This window comes from Chiloscyllium plagiosum, unplaced genomic scaffold (assembly GCF_037043375.1).
Source record: "Chiloscyllium plagiosum isolate Xiang-an unplaced genomic scaffold, Cpla_swu_hap1 HiC_scaffold_24, whole genome shotgun sequence".
NCBI classification, from domain to species: domain Eukaryota; kingdom Metazoa; phylum Chordata; class Chondrichthyes; order Orectolobiformes; family Hemiscylliidae; genus Chiloscyllium; species Chiloscyllium plagiosum.
The window spans coordinates 55,452,577-55,473,659 of NW_028270162.1; the positions used below are offsets into that span (position 1 = coordinate 55,452,577).

The window sequence follows — 21,083 nt, forward strand, 5'->3', positions numbered from 1 at the left end:
AAGGTTTGTTTGAGGAAAAGTGGAGAATGTTAGGAGTGGGATTTGAACCCACCCCCCTAGAAAGGGACCAGAATTCACAAGCCCAGATGCAGAGCAAGGACTAACACTCCTTGAGTCTGGCACCTCAGACCACTCGGCCATCCTGACAAGCTGCTGCAGATGCTCTTCCAGATGTCTTTCTCACTCTGTACAATTAGTCACCTTGCTCTTGTGCAGACACAAAATGCAATTCCGCATTTCTGCAGCTCCCTTGCATTCACACTCAGCAACAATCCCTCATAGACACCCACTCTCTCTCACACACACACACTCTCTCTCTCTCACACACCCTCTCACACACACTGACACACACACTCCCTCTCACACACACACACACACACTCTCTCACACAGACCCTCTCACACACTCTCTCACACACACTCTCTCTCGCACACAAACCCACACTCTCACACACACACTCTCTCACACAAACACACACTCTCTCTTACACACACACTCTCTCTCTCACACACACGCTCTTTCTCACACACACTAACAAATTCTTCCTCTCTCTCTCACACACAAACACACATACACTCTCTCACACACACACACACTCTCTCACATGCACACACTCTCTCTCTCACACACAAGCACACTCTCTCACACACATAAAAATTAGCCCTCTCTCTGTCACAAACACACTCACTCACATAAACGCTCCCTCTCTCACACGCTCAAACAAAATTGTTGCAAATGCCTCAGCCTTATCTTTGAAACCGAGGGGTTGGATTCTTCCATCTTTGTGAAGGGGGAGTGACTCCTCTCGAATAAGCTGTGAAATTTGGGGGCATTGTGTGGGTGTGGGAAGGTTTGTTTGAGGAAAAGTGGAGAAGGTCTGGAGTGGGATTTGAACCCACGCCCCTAGAAAGGGACCAGAATTCACAAGCCCAGATGCAGAGCAAGGACTAACACTCCTTGAGTCTGGCGCCTTAGACCACGCGGCCATCCTGACAAGCTGCTGCAGATGCCCTTCCAGATGTCTTTCTCACTCTGTACAATTAGTCACCTTGCTCTTGTGCAGACACAAAATGCAATTCCGCATTTCTGCAGCTCCCTTGCATTCACACTCAGCAACAATCCCTCATACACAGTCTCACTCTCGCACACACACACACACACACTCACTCTCTCACATGCACATGCACACACACACTCTATCTGTCTCTCACACCCACACACAAACACACTCTCTCCCTCTCACACACACATATTCTCCCTCTTTCTGTCTCTCTCACACACACTCTCTCTCTCACATGCACATACTCTCTCACACACTCACTATCACACACACACTGTCACTCTCTCACACACACTCACTCTCTCACATGACACACTCACGCTCTCTCACTCTCTCTCACACACACATACTCTTTCTGTCTCACACACACACAAACACACTCACACAAAAACACACTCTCTCACGCACACACAAAAATTCTCTCTTTCTCTCTCTCACACATACACACACACTCTCTCTCTCACACACGCGCTTTCTCTCTCTCTCACACGCACACTCTTTCTGTCTCACACACACACACACACTCTCTCTCACACAAAACCCACACTCTCACACACACACGCTCTCACACAAACACACACTCTCTCTCACACACACACTCTCTCTCACACACACTAACAAATTCTTCCTCTCTCTCTCACACAAACACACACACTCTCTCACATGCACACATACACTCTCTCTCCCTCACACACACTCTTTCTCACACACACGCACACTCTCTCTCTCTCTCACACACACACACACACCCTCTCTCTCACACACATGCACTCTCTCTCACACACATACTCTCTCTCTCTCACAAACACACACTCTCTCTCACACACACATGCTCTCTCTCTCTATCCACACATATACACTCTCTCACAGACACACTCTCTCTCACACACAAACACATGTAGACATACACACTCTCTCTCACAAACACACACTCTCTCTCACACACACGCACTCTCTCTCTCACACACACACCCAAACACTCACATGCACACACAATCTCTCTCACACACATATACACTCTCTCTCACATGCACACACACTCACACACTCTCTATCTGTCTCTCACACCCACACACAAACACACTCTCTCTCACATACACACACACACGCACTCTCTCTCACAGACACACTCTCTCTCACACACATTCTCTCTCACACACATTCTCTCTCACACACACTGTCATACACAGACACACAGACACACACTCTCTCTCACACACAGACTCATGCTCTCTCTGTCTCTCTCGCACAGACACATACAAATTCACTCTCTCTCACACACATATACACACCCTATCTCTCTCTCTCACACACACACTCTCTCTCACACTCACACATACACTTTATCTCTCTCACACACACACACACACACTCTCACAAACACACTCTATCTCTCCCATATACACACACTCTCTCACACACACACTCTCTCACACACATAATACTCTCTCTCACACACACACACTCTCCCTCCCTCTCACACACAAGCACACTCTCTCACACACATAAAAATTCACCCTCTCTCTGTCACAAACGCACTCACTCACATAAACGCTCCCTCTCTCACACAATATTGCTGCAAATGCCTCAGCCTTATCTTTTAAACCGAGGGGTTGGATTCTTCCATCTTTGTGAAGGGGGAGTGACTCCTCTCCAAGAAGCTGTGAAATTTGGGGGCATTGTGTGGGTGTGGGAAGGTTTGTTTGGGGAAAAGGGGAGAATGTCAGGAGTGGGATTTGAACCCACGCCCCTAGGAAGGGACCAGAATTCACAAGCCCAGATGCAGAGCAAGGACTAACACTCCTTGAGTCTGGCGCCTTAGACCACTCGGCCATTCTGACAAGCTGCTGCAGATGCCCTTCCAGATGTCTTTCTCACTCTGTACAATTAGTCACCTTGCTCTTGTGCAGACACAAAATGCAATTCCGCATTTCTGCAGCTCCCTTGCATTCACACTCAGCAACAATCCCTCATACACAGTCTCACTCTCGCACACACACACACACACACTCACTCTCTCACATGCACATGCACACACACACTCTATCTGTCTCTCACACCCACACACAAACACACTCTCTCCCTCTCACACACACATATTCTCCCTCTTTCTGTCTCTCTCACACACACTCTCTCTCTCACATGCACATACTCTCTCACACACTCACTATCACACACACACTGTCACTCTCTCACACACACTCACTCTCTCACATGACACACTCACGCTCTCTCACTCTCTCTCACACACACATACTCTTTCTGTCTCACACACACACAAACACACTCACACAAAAACACACTCTCTCACGCACACACAAAAATTCTCTCTTTCTCTCTCTCACACATACACACACACTCTCTCTCTCACACACGCGCTTTCTCTCTCTCTCACACACACACTCTTTCTGTCTCACACACACACACACACTCTCTCTCACACAAACCCACACTCTCACACACACACGCTCTCACACAAACACACACTCTCTCTCACACACACACTCTCTCTCACACACACTAACAAATTCTTCCTCTCTCTCTCACACAAACACACACACTCTCTCACATGCACACATACACTCTCTCTCCCTCACACACACTCTTTCTCACACACACGCACACTCTCTCTCTCTCTCACACACACACACACCCTCTCTCTCACACACATGCACTCTCTCTCACACACATACTCTCTCTCTCTCACAAACACACACTCTCTCTCACACACACATGCTCTCTCTCTCTATCCACACATATACACTCTCTCACAGACACACTCTCTCTCACACACAAACACATGTAGACATACACACTCTCTCTCACAAACACACACTCTCTCTCACACACACGCACTCTCTCTCTCACACACACACCCAAACACTCACATGCACACACAATCTCTCTCACACACATATACACTCTCTCTCACATGCACACACACTCACACACTCTCTATCTGTCTCTCACACCCACACACAAACACACTCTCTCTCACATACACACACACACGCACTCTCTCTCACAGACACACTCTCTCTCACACACATTCTCTCTCACACACATTCTCTCTCACACACACTGTCATACACAGACACACAGACACACACTCTCTCTCACACACAGACTCATGCTCTCTCTGTCTCTCTCGCACAGACACATACAAATTCACTCTCTCTCACACACATATACACACCCTATCTCTCTCTCTCACACACACACTCTCTCTCACACTCACACATACACTTTATCTCTCTCACACACACACACACTCTCACAAACACACTCTATCTCTCCCATATACACACACTCTCTCACACACAAACGCACACACACACTCTCTCACACACATAATACTCTCTCTCACACACACACACTCTCCCTCCCTCTCACACACACACTCTCTCTCTCACACACAAGCACACTCTCTCACACACATAAAAATTCACCCTCTCTCTGTCACAAACGCACTCACTCACATAAACGCTCCCTCTCTCACACAATATTGCTGCAAATGCCTCAGCCTTATCTTTTAAACCGAGGGGTTGGATTCTTCCATCTTTGTGAAGGGGGAGTGACTCCTCTCCAAGAAGCTGTGAAATTTGGGGGCATTGTGTGGGTGTGGGAAGGTTTGTTTGAGGAAAAGTGGAGAATGTCAGGAGTGGGATTTGAACCCACCCCCCTAGAAAGGGACCAGAATTCACAAGCCCAGATGCAGAGCAAGGACTAACACTCCTTGAGTCTGGCGCCTTAGACCACTCGGCCATCCTGACAAGCTGCTGCAGATGCCCTTCCAGATGTCTTTCTCACTCTGTACAATTAGTCACCTTGCTCTTGTGCAGACACAAAATGCAATTCCGCATTTCTGCAGCTCCCTTGCATTCACACTCAGCAACAATCCCTCATAGACACCCACTCTCTCTCACACACACACACTCTCTCTCTCTCACACACCCTCTCACACACACTGACACACACACTCCCTCTCACACACACACACACACTCTCTCACACAGACCCTCTCACACACTCTCTCACACACACTCTCTCTCTCACACAAACCCACACTCTCACACACACACTCTCTCACACAAACACACACTCTCTCTTACACACACACTCTCTCTCACACACACGCTCTTTCTCACACACACTAACAAATTCTTCCTCTCTCTCTCACACACAAACACACATACACTCTCTCACACACACACACACTCTCTCACATGCACACACTCTCTCTCTCACACACAAGCACACTCTCTCACACACATAAAAATTAGCCCTCTCTCTGTCACAAACACACTCACTCTCTCACATGCACATGCACACACTCCCTCATACACAGTCTCACTCTCGCACACACACACACACACACTCACTCTCTCACATGCACATGCACACACACACTCTATCTGTCTCTCACACCCACACACACACACACTCTCTCTCTCTCACACACCCTCTCACACACACTGACACACACACTCCCTCTCACACACACACACACACTCTCTCACACAGACCCTCTCACACACTCTCTCACACACACTCTCTCTGTCACACAAACCCACACTCTCACACACACACTCTCTCACACAAACACACACTCTCTCTTACACACACATTCTCTCTCACACACACGCTCTTTCTCACACACACTAACAAATTCTTCCTCTCTCTCTCACACACAAACACACATACACTCTCTCACACACACACTCAGCAACAATCCCTCATAGACACCCACTCTCTCTCACACACACACACTCTCTCTCTCACACACCCTCTCACACACACTGACACACACACTCCCTCTCACACACACACACACACACTCTCTCACACAGACCCTCTCACACACTCTCTCACACACACTCTCTCTGTCACACAAACCCACACTCTCACACACACACTCTCTCACACAAACACACACTCTCTCTTACACACACACTCTCTCTCACACACACGCTCTTTCTCACACACACTAACAAATTCTTCCTCTCTCTCTCACACACAAACACACATACACTCTCCCTCCCTCTCACACACACACTCTCTCTCTCACACAGAAGCACACTCTCTCACACACATAAAAATTCACCCTCTCTCTGTCACAAACACACTCACTCACATAAACGCTCCCTCTCTCACACAATATTGCTGCAAATGCCTCAGCCTTATCTTTTAAACCGAGGGGTTGGATTCTTCCATCTTTGTGAAGGGGGAGTGACTCCTCTCGAACAAGCTGTGAAATTTGGGGGCATTGTGTGGGTGTGGGAAGGTTTGTTTGAGGAAAAGTGGAGAATGTCAGGAGTGGGATTTGAACCCACGCCCCTAGGAAGGGACCAGAATTCACAAGCCCCGATGCAGAGCAAGGACTAACACTCCTTGAGTCTGGCGCCTTAGACCACTCGGCCATCCTGACAAGCTGCTGCAGATGCCCTTCCAGATGTCTTTCTCACTCTGTACAATTAGTCACCTTGCTCTTGTGCAGACACAAAATGCAATTCCGCATTTCTGCAGCTCCCTTGCATTCACACTCAGCAACAATCCCTCATACACAGTCTCACTCTCGCACACACACACACACACACTCACTCTCTCACATGCACATGCACACACACACTCTATCTGTCTCTCACACCCACACACAAACACACTCTCTCCCTCTCACACACACATATTCTCCCTCTTTCTGTCTCTCTCACACACACTCTCTCTCTCACATGCACATACTCTCTCACACACTCACTATCACACACACACTGTCACTCTCTCACACACACTCACTCTCTCACATGACACACTCACGCTCTCTCACTCTCTCTCACACACACATACTCTTTCTGTCTCACACACACACAAACACACTCACACAAAAACACACTCTCTCACGCACACACACAAAAATTCTCTCTTTCTCTCTCTCACACATACACACACACTCTCTCTCTCACACACGCGCTTTCTCTCTCTCTCACACACACACTCTTTCTGTCTCACACACACACACACACTCTCTCTCACACAAACCCACACTCTCACACACACACGCTCTCACACAAACACACACTCTCTCTCACACACACACTCTCTCTCACACACACTAACAAATTCTTCCTCTCTCTCTCACACAAACACACACACTCTCTCACATGCACACATACACTCTCTCTCCCTCACACACACTCTTTCTCACACACACGCACACTCTCTCTCTCTCTCACACACACACACACCCTCTCTCTCACACACATGCACTCTCTCTCACACACATACTCTCTCTCTCTCACAAACACACACTCTCTCTCACACACACATGCTCTCTCTCTCTATCCACACATATACACTCTCTCACAGACACACTCTCTCTCACACACAAACACATGTAGACATACACACTCTCTCTCACAAACACACACTCTCTCTCACACACACGCACTCTCTCTCTCACACACACACCCAAACACTCACATGCACACACAATCTCTCTCACACACATATACACTCTCTCTCACATGCACACACACTCACACACTCTCTATCTGTCTCTCACACCCACACACAAACACACTCTCTCTCACATACACACACACACGCACTCTCTCTCACAGACACACTCTCTCTCACACACATTCTCTCTCACACACATTCTCTCTCACACACACTGTCATACACAGACACACAGACACACACTCTCTCTCACACACAGACTCATGCTCTCTCTGTCTCTCTCGCACAGACACATACAAATTCACTCTCTCTCACACACATATACACACCCTATCTCTCTCTCTCACACACACACTCTCTCTCACACTCACACATACACTTTATCTCTCTCACACACACACACACTCTCACAAACACACTCTATCTCTCCCATATACACACACTCTCTCACACACAAACGCACACACACACTCTCTCACACACATAATACTCTCTCTCACACACACACACTCTCCCTCCCTCTCACACACACACTCTCTCTCTCACACACAAGCACACTCTCTCACACACATAAAAATTCACCCTCTCTCTGTCACAAACGCACTCACTCACATAAACGCTCCCTCTCTCACACAATATTGCTGCAAATGCCTCAGCCTTATCTTTTAAACCGAGGGGTTGGATTCTTCCATCTTTGTGAAGGGGGAGTGACTCCTCTCCAAGAAGCTGTGAAATTTGGGGGCATTGTGTGGGTGTGGGAAGGTTTGTTTGAGGAAAAGTGGAGAATGTTAGGAGTGGGATTTGAACCCACCCCCCTAGAAAGGGACCAGAATTCACAAGCCCAGATGCAGAGCAAGGACTAACACTCCTTGAGTCTGGCACCTCAGACCACTCGGCCATCCTGACAAGCTGCTGCAGATGCCCTTCCAGATGTCTTTCTCACTCTGTACAATTAGTCACCTTGCTCTTGTGCAGACACAAAATGCAATTCCGCATTTCTGCAGCTCCCTTGCATTCACACTCAGCAACAATCCCTCATAGACACCCACTCTCTCTCACACACACACACTCTCTCTCTCTCACACACCCTCTCACACACACTGACACACACACTCCCTCTCACACACACACACACACTCTCTCACACAGACCCTCTCACACACTCTCTCACACACACTCTCTCTCTCACACAAACCCACACTCTCACACACACACTCTCTCACACAAACACACACTCTCTCTTACACACACACTCTCTCTCACACACACGCTCTTTCTCACACACACTAACAAATTCTTCCTCTCTCTCTCACACACAAACACACATACACTCTCTCACACACACACACACTCTCTCACATGCACACACTCTCTCTCTCACACACAAGCACACTCTCTCACACACATAAAAATTAGCCCTCTCTCTGTCACAAACACACTCACTCTCTCACATGCACATGCACACACTCCCTCATACACAGTCTCACTCTCGCACACACACACACACACACTCACTCTCTCACATGCACATGCACACACACACTCTATCTGTCTCTCACACCCACACACACACACACTCTCTCTCTCTCACACACCCTCTCACACACACTGACACACACACTCCCTCTCACACACACACACACACTCTCTCACACAGACCCTCTCACACACTCTCTCACACACACTCTCTCTGTCACACAAACCCACACTCTCACACACACACTCTCTCACACAAACACACACTCTCTCTTACACACACACTCTCTCTCACACACACGCTCTTTCTCACACACACTAACAAATTCTTCCTCTCTCTCTCACACACAAACACACATACACTCTCTCACACACACACTCAGCAACAATCCCTCATAGACACCCACTCTCTCTCTCTCACACACCCTCTCACACACACTGACACACACACTCCCTCTCACACACACACACACACTCTCTCACACAGACCCTCTCACACACTCTCTCACACACACTCTCTCTGTCACACAAACCCACACTCTCACACACACACTCTCTCACACAAACACACACTCTCTCTTACACACACACTCTCTCTCACACACACGCTCTTTCTCACACACACTAACAAATTCTTCCTCTCTCTCTCACACACAAACACACATACACTCTCTCACACACACTCTCCCTCCCTCTCACACACACACTCTCTCTCTCACACAGAAGCACACTCTCTCACACACATAAAAATTCACCCTCTCTCTGTCACAAACACACTCACTCACATAAACGCTCCCTCTCTCACACAATATTGCTGCAAATGCCTCAGCCTTATCTTTTAAACCGAGGGGTTGGATTCTTCCATCTTTGTGAAGGGGGAGTGACTCCTCTCGAACAAGCTGTGAAATTTGGGGGCATTGTGTGGGTGTGGGAAGGTTTGTTTGAGGAAAAGTGGAGAATGTCAGGAGTGGGATTTGAACCCACGCCCCTAGGAAGGGACCAGAATTCACAAGCCCAGATGCAGAGCAAGGACTAACACTCCTTGAGTCTGGCGCCTTAGACCACTCGGCCATCCTGACAAGCTGCTGCAGATGCCCTTCCAGATGTCTTTCTCACTCTGTACAATTAGTCACCTTGCTCTTGTGCAGACACAAAATGCAATTCCGCATTTCTGCAGCTCCCTTGCATTCACACTCAGCAACAATCCCTCATACACAGTCTCACTCTCGCACACACACACACACACACTCACTCTCTCACATGCACATGCACACACACACTCTATCTGTCTCTCACACCCACACACAAACACACTCTCTCCCTCTCACACACACATATTCTCCCTCTTTCTGTCTCTCTCACACACACTCTCTCTCTCACATGCACATACTCTCTCACACACTCACTATCACACACACACTGTCACTCTCTCACACACACTCACTCTCTCACATGACACACTCACGCTCTCTCACTCTCTCTCACACACACATACTCTTTCTGTCTCACACACACACAAACACACTCACACAAAAACACACTCTCTCACGCACACACACAAAAATTCTCTCTTTCTCTCTCTCACACATACACACACACTCTCTCTCTCACACACGCGCTTTCTCTCTCTCTCACACACACACTCTTTCTGTCTCACACACACACACACACTCTCTCTCACACAAACCCACACTCTCACACACACACGCTCTCACACAAACACACACTCTCTCTCACACACACACTCTCTCTCACACACACTAACAAATTCTTCCTCTCTCTCTCACACAAACACACACACTCTCTCACATGCACACATACACTCTCTCTCCCTCACACACACTCTTTCTCACACACACGCACACTCTCTCTCTCTCTCACACACACACACACCCTCTCTCTCACACACATGCACTCTCTCTCACACACATACTCTCTCTCTCTCACAAACACACACTCTCTCTCACACACACATGCTCTCTCTCTCTATCCACACATATACACTCTCTCACAGACACACTCTCTCTCACACACAAACACATGTAGACATACACACTCTCTCTCACAAACACACACTCTCTCTCACACACACGCACTCTCTCTCTCACACACACACCCAAACACTCACATGCACACACAATCTCTCTCACACACATATACACTCTCTCTCACATGCACACACACTCACACACTCTCTATCTGTCTCTCACACCCACACACAAACACACTCTCTCTCACATACACACACACACGCACTCTCTCTCACAGACACACTCTCTCTCACACACATTCTCTCTCACACACATTGTCTCTCACACACACTGTCATACACAGACACACAGACACACACACTCTCTCACACACAGACTCATGCTCTCTCTGTCTCTCTCGCACAGACACATACAAATTCACTCTCTCTCACACACATATACACACCCTATCTCTCTCTCTCACACACACACTCTCTCTCACACTCACACATACACTTTATCTCTCTCACACACACACACACTCTCACAAACACACTCTATCTCTCCCATATACACACACTCTCTCACACACAAACGCACACACACACTCTCTCACACACATAATACTCTCTCTCACACACACACACTCTCCCTCCCTCTCACACACACACTCTCTCTCTCACACACAAGCACACTCTCTCACACACATAAAAATTCACCCTCTCTCTGTCACAAACGCACTCACTCACATAAACGCTCCCTCTCTCACACAATATTGCTGCAAATGCCTCAGCCTTATCTTTTAAACCGAGGGGTTGGATTCTTCCATCTTTGTGAAGGGGGAGTGACTCCTCTCCAAGAAGCTGTGAAATTTGGGGGCATTGTGTGGGTGTGGGAAGGTTTGTTTGAGGAAAAGTGGAGAATGTTAGGAGTGGGATTTGAACCCACCCCCCTAGAAAGGGACCAGAATTCACAAGCCCAGATGCAGAGCAAGGACTAACACTCCTTGAGTCTGGCACCTCAGACCACTCGGCCATCCTGACAAGCTGCTGCAGATGCCCTTCCAGATGTCTTTCTCACTCTGTACAATTAGTCACCTTGCTCTTGTGCAGACACAAAATGCAATTCCGCATTTCTGCAGCTCCCTTGCATTCACACTCAGCAACAATCCCTCATAGACACCCACTCTCTCTCACACACACACACTCTCTCTCTCTCACACACCCTCTCACACACACTGACACACACACTCCCTCTCACACACACACACACACTCTCTCACACAGACCCTCTCACACACTCTCTCACACACACTCTCTCTCTCACACAAACCCACACTCTCACACACACACTCTCTCACACAAACACACACTCTCTCTTACACACACACTCTCTCTCACACACACGCTCTTTCTCACACACACTAACAAATTCTTCCTCTCTCTCTCACACACAAACACACATACACTCTCTCACACACACACACACTCTCTCACATGCACACACTCTCTCTCTCACACACAAGCACACTCTCTCACACACATAAAAATTAGCCCTCTCTCTGTCACAAACACACTCACTCTCTCACATGCACATGCACACACTCCCTCATACACAGTCTCACTCTCGCACACACACACACACACACTCACTCTCTCACATGCACATGCACACACACACTCTATCTGTCTCTCACACCCACACACACACACTCTCTCTCTCTCACACACCCTCTCACACACACTGACACACACACTCCCTCTCACACACACACACACACTCTCTCACACAGACCCTCTCACACACTCTCTCACACACACTCTCTCTGTCACACAAACCCACACTCTCACACACACACTCTCTCACACAAACACACACTCTCTCTTACACACACACTCTCTCTCACACACACGCTCTTTCTCACACACACTAACAAATTCTTCCTCTCTCTCTCACACACAAACACACATACACTCTCTCACACACACACTCAGCAACAATCCCTCATAGACACCCACTCTCTCTCTCTCACACACCCTCTCACACACACTGACACACACACTCCCTCTCACACACACACACACACTCTCTCACACAGACCCTCTCACACACTCTCTCACACACACTCTCTCTGTCACACAAACCCACACTCTCACACACACACTCTCTCACACAAACACACACTCTCTCTTACACACACACTCTCTCTCACACACACGCTCTTTCTCACACACACTAACAAATTCTTCCTCTCTCTCTCACACACAAACACACATACACTCTCTCACACACACTCTCCCTCCCTCTCACACACACACTCTCTCTCTCACACAGAAGCACACTCTCTCACACACATAAAAATTCACCCTCTCTCTGTCACAAACACACTCACTCACATAAACGCTCCCTCTCTCACACAATATTGCTGCAAATGCCTCAGCCTTATCTTTTAAACCGAGGGGTTGGATTCTTCCATCTTTGTGAAGGGGGAGTGACTCCTCTCGAACAAGCTGTGAAATTTGGGGGCATTGTGTGGGTGTGGGAAGGTTTGTTTGAGGAAAAGTGGAGAATGTCAGGAGTGGGATTTGAACCCACGCCCCTAGGAAGGGACCAGAATTCACAAGCCCAGATGCAGAGCAAGGACTAACACTCCTTGAGTCTGGCGCCTTAGACCACTCGGCCATCCTGACAAGCTGCTGCAGATGCCCTTCCAGATGTCTTTCTCACTCTGTACAATTAGTCACCTTGCTCTTGTGCAGACACAAAATGCAATTCCGCATTTCTGCAGCTCCCTTGCATTCACACTCAGCAACAATCCCTCATACACAGTCTCACTCTCGCACACACACACACACACACTCACTCTCTCACATGCACATGCACACACACACTCTATCTGTCTCTCACACCCACACACAAACACACTCTCTCCCTCTCACACACACATATTCTCCCTCTTTCTGTCTCTCTCACACACACTCTCTCTCTCACATGCACATACTCTCTCACACACTCACTATCACACACACACTGTCACTCTCTCACACACACTCACTCTCTCACATGACACACTCACGCTCTCTCACTCTCTCTCACACACACATACTCTTTCTGTCTCACACACACACAAACACACTCACACAAAAACACACTCTCTCACGCACACACACAAAAATTCTCTCTTTCTCTCTCTCACACATACACACACACTCTCTCTCTCACACACGCGCTTTCTCTCTCTCTCACACACACACTCTTTCTGTCTCACACACACACACACACTCTCTCTCACACAAACCCACACTCTCACACACACACGCTCTCACACAAACACACACTCTCTCTCACACACACACTCTCTCTCACACACACTAACAAATTCTTCCTCTCTCTCTCACACAAACACACACACTCTCTCACATGCACACATACACTCTCTCTCCCTCACACACACTCTTTCTCACACACACGCACACTCTCTCTCTCTCTCACACACACACACACCCTCTCTCTCACACACATGCACTCTCTCTCACACACATACTCTCTCTCTCTCACAAACACACACTCTCTCTCACACACACATGCTCTCTCTCTCTATCCACACATATACACTCTCTCACAGACACACTCTCTCTCACACACAAACACATGTAGACATACACACTCTCTCTCACAAACACACACTCTCTCTCACACACACGCACTCTCTCTCTCACACACACACCCAAACACTCACATGCACACACAATCTCTCTCACACACATATACACTCTCTCTCACATGCACACACACTCACACACTCTCTATCTGTCTCTCACACCCACACACAAACACACTCTCTCTCACATACACACACACACGCACTCTCTCTCACAGACACACTCTCTCTCACACACATTCTCTCTCACACACATTCTCTCTCACACACACTGTCATACACAGACACACAGACACACACTCTCTCTCACACACAGACTCATGCTCTCTCTGTCTCTCTCGCACAGACACATACAAATTCACTCTCTCTCACACACATATACACACCCTATCTCTCTCTCTCACACACACACTCTCTCTCACACTCACACATACACTTTATCTCTCTCACACACACACACACTCTCACAAACACACTCTATCTCTCCCATATACACACACTCTCTCACACACAAACGCACACACACACTCTCTCACACACATAATACTCTCTCTCACACACACACACTCTCCCTCCCTCTCTCACACACACTCTCTCTCTCACACACAAGCACACTCTCTCACACACATAAAAATTCACCCTCTCTCTGTCACAAACGCACTCACTCACATAAACGCTCCCTCTCTCACACAATATTGCTGCAAATGCCTCAGCCTTATCTTTTAAACCGAGGGGTTGGATTCTTCCATCTTTGTGAAGGGGGAGTGACTCCTCTCCAAGAAGCTGTGAAATTTGGGGGCATTGTGTGGGTGTGGGAAGGTTTGTTTGAGGAAAAGTGGAGAATGTTAGGAGTGGGATTTGAACCCACCCCCCTAGAAAGGGACCAGAATTCACAAGCCCAGATGCAGAGCAAGGACTAACACTCCTTGAGTCTGGCACCTCAGACCACTCGGCCATCCTGACAAGCTGCTGCAGATGCCCTTCCAGATGTCTTTCTCACTCTGTACAATTAGTCACCTTGCTCTTGTGCAGACACAAAATGCAATTCCGCATTTCTGCAGCTCCCTTGCATTCACACTCAGCAACAATCCCTCATAGACACCCACTCTCTCTCACACACACACACTCTCTCTCTCTCACACACCCTCTCACACACACTGACACACACACTCCCTCTCACACACACACACACACTCTCTCACACAGACCCTCTCACACACTCTCTCACACACACTCTCTCTCTCACACAAACCCACACTCTCACACACACACTCTCTCACACAAACACACACTCTCTCTTACACACACACTCTCTCTCACACACACGCTCTTTCTCACACACACTAACAAATTCTTCCTCTCTCTCTCACACACAAACACACATACACTCTCTCACACACACACACACTCTCTCACATGCACACACTCTCTCTCTCACACACAAGCACACTCTCTCACACACATAAAAATTAGCCCTCTCTCTGTCACAAACACACTCACTCTCTCACATGCACATGCACACACTCCCTCATACACAGTCTCACTCTCGCACACACACACACACACACTCACTCTCTCACATGCACATGCACACACACACTCTATCTGTCTCTCACACCCACACACACACACACTCTCTCTCTCTCACACACCCTCTCACACACACTGACACACACACTCCCTCTCACACACACACACACACTCTCTCACACAGACCCTCTCACACACTCTCTCACACACACTCTCTCTGTCACACAAACCCACACTCTCACACACACACTCTCTCACACAAACACACACTCTCTCTTACACACACACTCTCTCTCACACACACGCTCTTTCTCACACACACTAACAAATTCTTCCTCTCTCTCTCACACACAAACACACATACACTCTCTCACACACACACTCAGCAACAATCCCTCATAGACACCCACTCTCTCTCTCTCACACACCCTCTCACACACACTGACACACACACTCCCTCTCACACACACACACACACTCTCTCACACAGACCCTCTCACACACTCTCTCACACACACTCTCTCTGTCACACAAACCCACACTCTCACACACACACTCTCTCACACAAACACACACTCTCTCTTACACACACACTCTCTCTCACACACACGCTCTTTCTCACACACACTAACAAATTCTTCCTCTCTCTCTCACACACAAACACACATACACTCTCTCACACACACTCTCCCTCCCTCTCACACACACACTCTCTCTCTCACACAGAAGCACACTCTCTCACACACATAAAAATTCACCCTCTCTCTGTCACAAACACACTCACTCACATAAACGCTCCCTCTCTCACACAATATTGCTGCAAATGCCTCAGCCTTATCTTTTAAACCGAGGGGTTGGATTCTTCCATCTTTGTGAAGGGGGAGTGACTCCTCTCGAACAAGCTGTGAAATTTGGGGGCATTGTGTGGGTGTGGGAAGGTTTGTTTGAGGAAAAGTGGAGAATGTCAGGAGTGGGATTTGAACCCACGCCCCTAGGAAGGGACCAGAATTCACAAGCCCAGATGCAGAGAAAGGACTAACACTCCTTGAGTCTGGCGCCTTAGACCACTCGGCCATCCTGACAAGCTGCTGCAGATGCCCTTCCAGATGTCTTTCTCACTCTGTACAATTAGTCACCTTGCTCTTGTGCAGACACAAAATGCAATTCCGCATTTCTGCAGCTCCCTTGCATTCACACTCAGCAACAATCCCTCATACACAGTCTCACTCTCGCACACACACACACACACACTCACTCTCTCACATGCACATGCACACACACACTCTATCTGTCTCTCACACCCACACACAAACACACTCTCTCCCTCTCACACACACATATTCTCCCTCTTTCTGTCTCTCTCACACACACTCTCTCTCTCACATGCACATACTCTCTCACACACTCACTATCACACACACACTGTCACTCTCTCACACACACTCACTCTCTCACATGACACACTCACGCTCTCTCACTCTCTCTCACACACACATACTCTTTCTGTCTCACACACACACAAACACACTCACACAAAAACACACTCTCTCACGCACACACACAAAAATTCTCTCTTTCTCTCTCTCACACATACACACACACTCTCTCTCTCACACACGCGCTTTCTCTCTCTCTCACACACACACTCTTTCTGTCTCACACACACACACACACTCTCTCTCACACAAACCCACACTCTCACACACACACGCTCTCACACAAACACACACTCTCTCTCACACACACACTCTCTCTCACACACACTAACAAATTCTTCCTCTCTCTCTCACACAAACACACACACTCTCTCACATGCACACATACACTCTCTCTCCCTCACACACACTCTTTCTCACACACACGCACACTCTCTCTCTCTCTCACACACACACACACCCTCTCTCTCACACACATGCACTCTCTCTCACACACATACTCTCTCTCTCTCACAAACACACACTCTCTCTCACACACACATGCTCTCTCTCTCTATCCACACATATACACTCTCTCACAGACACACTCTCTCTCACACACAAACACATGTAGACATACACACTCTCTCTCACAAACACACACTCTCTCTCACACACACGCACTCTCTCTCTCACACACACACCCAAACACTCACATGCACACACAATCTCTCTCACACACATATACACTCTCTCTCACATGCACACACACTCACACACTCTCTATCTGTCTCTCACACCCACACACAAACACACTCTCTCTCACATACACACACACACGCACTCTCTCTCACAGACACACTCTCTCTCACACACATTCTCTCTCACACACATTCTCTCTCACACACACTGTCATACACAGACACACAGACACACACTCTCTCTCACACACAGACTCATGCTCTCTCTGTCTCTCTCGCACAGACACATACAAATTCACTCTCTCTCACACACATATACACACCCTATCTCTCTCTCTCACACACACACTCTCTCTCACACTCACACATACACTTTATCTCTCTCACACACACACACACTCTCACAAACACACTCTATCTCTCCCATATACACACACTCTCTCACACACAAACGCACACACACACTCTCTCACACACATAATACTCTCTCTCTCACACACACACTCTCCCTCCCTCTCACACACACACTCTCTCTCTCACACACAAGCACACTCTCTCACACACATAAAAATTCACCCTCTCTCTGTCACAAACGCACTCACTCACATAAACGCTCCCTCTCTCACACAATATTGCTGCAAATGCCTCAGCCTTATCTTTTAAACCGAGGGGTTGGATTCTTCCATCTTTGTGAAGGGGGAGTGACTCCTCTCCAAGAAGCTGTGAAATTTGGGGGCATTGTGTGGGTGTGGGAAGGTTTGTTTGAGGAAAAGTGGAGAATGTTAGGAGTGGGATTTGAACCACACCCCCCTAGAAAGGGACCAGAATTCACAAGCCCAGATGCAGAGCAAGGACTAACACTCCTTGAGTCTGGCACCTCAGACCACTCGGCCATCCTGACAAGCTGCTGCAGATGCCCTTCCAGATGTCTTTCTCACTCTGTACAATTAGTCACCTTGCTCTTGTGCAGACACAAAATGCAATTCCGCATTTCTGCAGCTCCCTTGCATTCACACTCAGCAACAATCCCTCATAGACACCCACTCTCTCTCACACACACACACTCTCTCTCTCTCACACACCCTCTCACACACACTGACACACACACTCCCTCTCACACACACACACACACTCTCTCACACAGACCCTCTCACACACTCTCTCACACACACTCTCTCTCTCACACAAACCCACACTCTCACACACACACTCTCTCACACAAACACACACTCTCTCTTACACACACACTCTCTCTCACACACACGCTCTTTCTCACACACACTAACAAATTCTTCCTCTCTCTCTCACACACAAACACACATACACTCTCTCACACACACACACACTCTCTCACATGCACACACTCTCTCTCTCACACACAAGCACACTCTCTCACACACATAAAAATTAGCCCTCTCTCTGTCACAAACACACTCACTCTCTCACATGCACATGCACACACTCCCTCATACACAGTCTCACTCTCGCACACACACACACACACACTCACTCTCTCACATGCACATGCACACACACACTCTATCTGTCTCTCACACCCACACACACACACACTCTCTCTCTCTCACACACCCTCTCACACACACTGACACACACACTCCCTCTCACACACACACACACACTCTCTCACACAGACCCTCTCACACACTCTCTCACACACACTCTCTCTGTCACACAAACCCACACTCTCACACACACACTCTCTCACACAAACACACACTCTCTCTTACACACACATTCTCTCTCACACACACGCTCTTTCTCACACACACTAACAAATTCTTCCTCTCTCTCTCACACACAAACACACATACACTCTCTCACACACACACTCAGCAACAATCCCTCATAGACACCCACTCTCTCTCACACACACACACTCTCTCTCTCTCACACACCCTCTCACACACACTGACACACACACTCCCTCTCACACACACACACACACTCTCTCACACAGACCCTCTCACACACTCTCTCACACACACTCTCTCTGTCACACAAACCCACACTCTCACACACACACTCTCTCACACAAACACACACTCTCTCTTACACACACACTCTCTCTCACACACACGCTCTTTCTCACACACACTAACAAATTCTTCCTCTCTCTCTCACACACAAACACACATACACTCTCTCACACACACTCTCCCTCCCTCTCACACACACACTCTCTCTCTCACACAGAAGCACACTCTCTCACACACATAAAAATTCACCCTCTCTCTGTCACAAACACACTCACTCACATAAACGCTCCCTCTCTCACACAATATTGCTGCAAATGCCTCAGCCTTATCTTTTAAACCGAGGGGTTGGATTCTTCCATCTTTGTGAAGGGGGAGTGACTCCTCTTGAACAAGCTGTGAAATTTGGGGGCAGTGTGTGGGTGTGGGAAGGTTTGTTTGAGGAAAAGTGGAGAATGTCAGGAGTGAGATTTGAACCCACGCCCCTAGGAAGGGACCAGAATTCACAAGCCCAGATGCAGAGCCAGGACTAACACTCCTTGAGTCTGGCGCCTTAGACCACTCGGCCATCCTAACAAGCTGCTGCAGATGCCCTTCCAGATGTCTTTCTCACTCTGTACAATTAGTCACCTTGCTCTTGTGCAGACACAAAATGCATTTCCGCATTTCTGCAGCTCCCTTGCATTCACACTCAGCAACAATCCCTCATAGACACCCACTCTCTCTCACACACACACACACTCTCTCTCTCTCACACACCCTCTCACACACACTGACACACACACTCCCTCTCACACACACACACACACACACTCTCTCA

At 48.1% G+C, this 21,083-nt stretch overlaps 6 non-coding genes across 6 annotated transcripts; all 6 read right to left on the reverse strand.

Annotated features, from left to right (window-relative positions):
• Positions 1-2,781: 2,781 nt before the first annotated feature.
• Positions 2,782-2,901, reverse strand: trnal-caa (transfer RNA leucine (anticodon CAA)). Its single transcript has 2 exons — positions 2,864-2,901; positions 2,782-2,827 (listed from the first exon to the last, which is right to left on the reverse strand). It is a non-coding gene; the product is annotated as a tRNA-Leu (tRNA).
• A 1,812-nt stretch (positions 2,902-4,713) lies between these two features.
• On the reverse strand, positions 4,714-4,833 carry trnal-caa (transfer RNA leucine (anticodon CAA)). Its single transcript has 2 exons — positions 4,796-4,833; positions 4,714-4,759 (listed from the first exon to the last, which is right to left on the reverse strand). It is a non-coding gene; the product is annotated as a tRNA-Leu (tRNA).
• A 1,535-nt stretch (positions 4,834-6,368) lies between these two features.
• trnal-caa (transfer RNA leucine (anticodon CAA)) lies at positions 6,369-6,488 on the reverse strand. Its single transcript has 2 exons — positions 6,451-6,488; positions 6,369-6,414 (listed from the first exon to the last, which is right to left on the reverse strand). It is a non-coding gene; the product is annotated as a tRNA-Leu (tRNA).
• Positions 6,489-9,951: 3,463 nt separating this feature from the next.
• Positions 9,952-10,071, reverse strand: trnal-caa (transfer RNA leucine (anticodon CAA)). The gene is made up of 2 exons: positions 10,034-10,071; positions 9,952-9,997 (listed from the first exon to the last, which is right to left on the reverse strand). It is a non-coding gene; the product is annotated as a tRNA-Leu (tRNA).
• A 3,461-nt stretch (positions 10,072-13,532) lies between these two features.
• trnal-caa (transfer RNA leucine (anticodon CAA)) lies at positions 13,533-13,652 on the reverse strand. Its single transcript has 2 exons — positions 13,615-13,652; positions 13,533-13,578 (listed from the first exon to the last, which is right to left on the reverse strand). It is a non-coding gene; the product is annotated as a tRNA-Leu (tRNA).
• Positions 13,653-17,115: 3,463 nt separating this feature from the next.
• On the reverse strand, positions 17,116-17,235 carry trnal-caa (transfer RNA leucine (anticodon CAA)). The gene is made up of 2 exons: positions 17,198-17,235; positions 17,116-17,161 (listed from the first exon to the last, which is right to left on the reverse strand). It is a non-coding gene; the product is annotated as a tRNA-Leu (tRNA).
• Between the last annotated feature and the right edge of the window lie 3,848 nt (positions 17,236-21,083).